Here is a 4877-nt window from a genome sequence, read left to right on the forward strand (position 1 = left end):
TGTGGCTCTTAATTTGGCTCCTGGAATAAACTAAATGACGTGACTATGAAAATTGTTTTGAATCTGTTTGTCTCTAATAGTTTGTGGCACTGAGAGTTTGGCTCTGGAAACTTGGGCTGTGGAAAATGTAATGAAAAAAAACAAACAAACAATACACTTTGAACCAAAAGGTTTGAGTCCTGGCTTTGCCAGTTCTGAGCTGTGTGACCTTTGTGTCTTAGTGTCTGTATCTATGAAGGACAGAAAGTGGTCATGAACTGATTGATCTTTAACGTCCTTTGCAGCTGAGATGGCCTATGATGTGATCTATATTGTGAGCTCATCAGAAGGGTGCTGGTGTATGCAGAGTCTGGTGACATATAACAAACCATTCTCCTCTGTAGGCTCAAGGGGAGAGGTATCGGGGGGAGGCAGAGTCTTCCTAGGATCTTACGAAACAAACTGTAATAAGTATATGCAGTATTGTAATTATTTCACTTTAGTTAAATATTTGTTGAATTCCTACCATGTTGAAAATGTTGTTCTAGGTTGTGTAGGAGATACAAAATTTATGTCCTCCCTCTTGTTAGTATTCTTATCAGCACTTGGTACCATGAGAAAGTTCAGATACTAAAACAATCGTTTTGTTTCTCTCCCTCACCGGGGTAGGGTGCTTTCTCTCTAGGACAAGTGAACTCAACTCAGTTGGCTAATGCAGTTTGGCCCTGATTGACTCTTGAGAAATAATCTGAATTGAGACATATGGATATTTGGCATATTAGAAATGAGAGATTACATTGTGCTTTGATATAAACTTTTTTTGTAAGGAAGTAGCTTTCCTGGAATTGCTGATTTTACATTGATTCTCCAGTCATATTTTTAGGCATTACTGTTGTGAATTCTTTTCTGTAGTGAGTGACTTATATTTGGAACTCAGATCTGTGTTGTGGCTAGCCATATGCATTTGGACAAGCAGGAAGTTTGAGAGGTACAAGTTGTTATTGGAGCCGAAGGAAACTAGTTTGTGTGGACTTTAGTTTTGACCATAGAACATTAGAAGACTTAATGCTGTATAATCCTCAGCTGAGCAAAATTACTACATTTTCTTTGGCATGGAGTCTGTGTCTCTGTGGCAGTTCAGGGATTATTAGTAGAGTGGATCAGTGACAGAGAATGTTTTTCTTTGATCTTTAGCCTGAATTTTTTTAGTTTGAGAAGAGCGGGGAGGAGTAAATACCTTGGGAAGTCTTGTTGGTTTCTCTGCTTGGCTTTACAGATCCTTAGTACTCTTATAGGCCATACTCTTCCAGTTATGTTTAGATACTTATAATGTTTTGAAGCCCTAAGAGATGTTTCCACATGTCTTGGAATTCAACTATGAGTGTGAAGTCTTGGGTTTTAGTCCTGACTCTGCTCTTTACTGCTCAGTTTGCCATAGAGCAAGACACTTAACCTTTCTTGACTTCAGTTTTCCCCACCCATAAAGCGAAACCGTTTATTCTTAACCTAAGAACCTCATGAGGTCATAAAGTACAAATAAAATAACATGAAAGATGTTTAAATTTTTTAAGTTGTATAAATATTGCCATATATCCTCTGCAAATAAATACTGTTTTTTAAGTGCTTTGCCCTTTGGCATGCATGTTTGTTATGGCTCCTTTATTAATTAGTTCTTTTCCCTCTGTAATCACATGATCATCTAATCCTTGGACTTTAAAGGGAAGAGAAAGTTTTAAGCGAGACAAACTGGTGAGCTCTCATCCCTGTAAAATAGTTCCATGCACTAGTGGGCACGCAGGAAATAATCGTCCCATGATGGGAACACTTGACAGCGGTAGGCTTGTAGCAGTGGCAGCATTGCAGGGCAGATCTCTTCTTAGGATGGTGTGGCAAGCAGCTCTAGGGGCTGCCTGAGTGGAGATGCCACTGTTTTTGAATAAAACACACAGATGATTAACCTCTGTTAAACAATAGGGAAAGAATTATTACAATTTATATCAGCTCCAGGGAAAGAAGTATCATCCTCTGTGGGTCTGGAAATGTCTACCATATGGCTTTCTCTTTTAGTGATACTCATTTTTAGAATTTTTTTTTTCCTGGTATAAATTGGTAATTAAGAAATTTAATGGGGTTGGGGGGATATTACTGCCTAACTAGCACTTGGTCAATTGCAGTACTAATTCTCAAAGAGGTTTCTTTTGGGGGGAAAGGGTTGTGTGGATAATGCCACTATGGAAGTTTGCTTACAGAATCTTGTTCTCTTGGAGTGATTTAGGGACTGAAAGAGTTTAAAATCATTGGCAGTAGCTGTGGGCTAGTACCTATAGGGAAAGTAACTTGTGACTGAAGAATTCTGAGTCTCCATGGGCTTAGTTACTGCCCACATAAAAATGTTGAGAGAATAAATGATAAGTATAAAAATCACTGAGATTGTGTAGAGTGGAAAATAAACTTAGTATTAACTCCCTTCACTGCGTTACACAACCACATTCTAAATTTAAGGAAGCCAGCAGCAAACTCACTCTAAGGCACTAGTTTCAAACCAGATCATGATCCGTTTAGATGGATGCAGAATCAATTTAGTGAGATCAAGCATTTGAAAAAAGAAGGAAGGAAGGAATAGAAATGTGAATGCATCGCAAGTGATAAGGTAAGGTGTTAGGTATTATTTTGGAAACTTTTGGTTTTATATCTTTTGATATGTGTACTAGATTGTGTTGTAAAATACATTTCTGTGGAACTGTTTTGGAAAAGTTTGAAACTCATGGATCTAACAAGTAACATGCCCCGAATTTACAGAATTTGAGGACTTCCACTATCATGTTACATTCATGAAAGTGTCTTGTTTCCTTAAAGTGTTTTGGGTGCTGAAAGCGTTCATTATGTTTGGGAATAGTAGAGTACTAAACTCCCATAAATTCTAGTAGCTGCCTTTTGTCTAATAATGATTAGGATTATTGAGTACTATTTTGATGTCTTTTAGGCATCAGCTAACACCTAAGTCATTAAATTGGAAATAGAATGAATAAGAAGAGAAAGTCTGATCATTTAGTAATCATTATTTGGTAATAGCTTCTTAAAGTAGGTAAAAATTTGATTCTTCATAATACTAAGGTTTATCTTGTTTTTTCCTTTAATAATATACTTTCAAAAGACTTATGGTATTCTTTACTATCATTTGACATACATTCTTTGGGCAAAGTGTTATGTTTTTTCTAGAGGAGTACATTTTCAATATTATAACAGTGTGAAGGAAGGAATTATTTACTTGTGGGAGTTTTACCAAAACTACTGTCTGTTAAACGAGGGTTGGAGATACCTACAGACATATACACAGACACACTTTATTTACTTTGTGACTGTTATTTTGTGTCCCTTCTAGATAAAGGATTGTAGGCACAAATTGGTGAAATAATTTGCCAGGAGTTACACAATAAGCTAGTGGCCTTCATTTATAGTTCTTGTATTTCCAGAAACACAATATGTAGATTAGGTTGAAATAAACAGAAGCTTAAGTAATTATAAATATATATACAGGTGTAATTATAAATATATATACAGGCATATATAGACAGATGTTTTACTGTAAGCAAAAATGCATGGTGGGAAATAGTAATTATAATAAGTTCTTGTCCCATCTTTATTTGGGTGTTTATCAGTAGTCATGACCTAGCTATACAATTTTAGTTGTTATGAACCATACCATATGTTTAAGGTAGATTCTGCCAAGAACATAAATTGTGAAAAGAAAACCCTTGGGCTGACACTGAAATATAATGCGTTAGGTAATTCTCTGCCTATGAGAATAAAGAATTGGAAGAGTCAAACAGGAGGCTTCGATTCCTAATCTTCACTCTAACACAAGCCTGCCTGTAGAAGCTTAGGCACATAGTTTCATTTTGGATCTCTGTTTGTAAAGTGAAAATGTGGGCTTGATCTCTGAAGTTCCCTTCAGTATTTATATTGTATGCTTCCCAAGGGCTGGAGTATTGCATCAGGACCCAGCCTGGGATTTGTGCTGTTTGCAAGGTCCCAAGGAACTGCTTCATTCTTTTTTCCAAGGAGATAGCATACATTACCCCACCGATCCCTATAACGCAATGAGCTGTCAGTGTTGTAAGCTGCTTTTTCATCAGGAACTGAGCCTAGGCTGGACCTTGGTATGAGGCCAGGAGATATAATTTCTGTGACTAATTAGTTGCCTATTCAAAAAGCTTGGTAGGACCCATCCAAATACAGTAACATTTTGTCTTTGGAGTAAGAGAATATAAAATATATTTCCTCTTAGGGAGGTGTATTCAAGGACTTTGAATTCAAGGACTCCCATTATCTTCTTGTATCACTTATCAAGAAGATATATTCTTGCTGAATATACTTTTATAAATGTTAGCAAGGAATGCCTTCATATCTTAATAGGCTTTAAAAAAATTAAATTAATTTTCATTTGCTGATTCTTTGCTCCCTCCCTAATACTAGTTATATTACTTTATTGTTCAGAGATGTGAAGAGTTGATAATATCTATAGTCATCTTTTGACATTGGTAATAACCTCTATTTTCTGGGTAAATTAGGAAATAGTATCACCAGAGAAAAAGCTTGATCTGAGTTATTGTTCTTCCATCATCCCATTCATATATACTATTTAACCATTTGGTTTGATCACAGCTTTAACAGTAGAAGATTCTTTATAATGATGGCAATCATGACATTTGTTCGATGGTGATAGACTCCTCTGGTCTTTTCTCAGGTCTTGACCAGCCCTGCCATTGCCATTGCCATTGCCACTGCCTCTGGTGTGCAGGATTGAGATTGTTGATAGCAATAGTGGGCTCTGGGGAATGGCCATCAAGAGCTAGGAGAGGGTTGTAGATAAGTTGTGTTTCCATGGATAGCCCCCT

General features: G+C 36.7%; 1 protein-coding gene across 1 annotated transcript in view; it reads left to right on the forward strand.

The window, feature by feature from the left end:
- The window catches only part of SGPL1 (sphingosine-1-phosphate lyase 1), a 54867-nt gene that overhangs the window by 14100 nt on the left and 35890 nt on the right, over window positions 1-4877 (forward strand). The gene's annotated exons all lie outside the window — the stretch shown is intronic.

This window comes from Pteropus vampyrus, unplaced genomic scaffold (genome assembly GCF_000151845.1).
Source record: "Pteropus vampyrus isolate Shadow unplaced genomic scaffold, Pvam_2.0 Scaffold202, whole genome shotgun sequence".
Taxonomy (NCBI): Eukaryota; Metazoa; Chordata; class Mammalia; order Chiroptera; family Pteropodidae; genus Pteropus; species Pteropus vampyrus.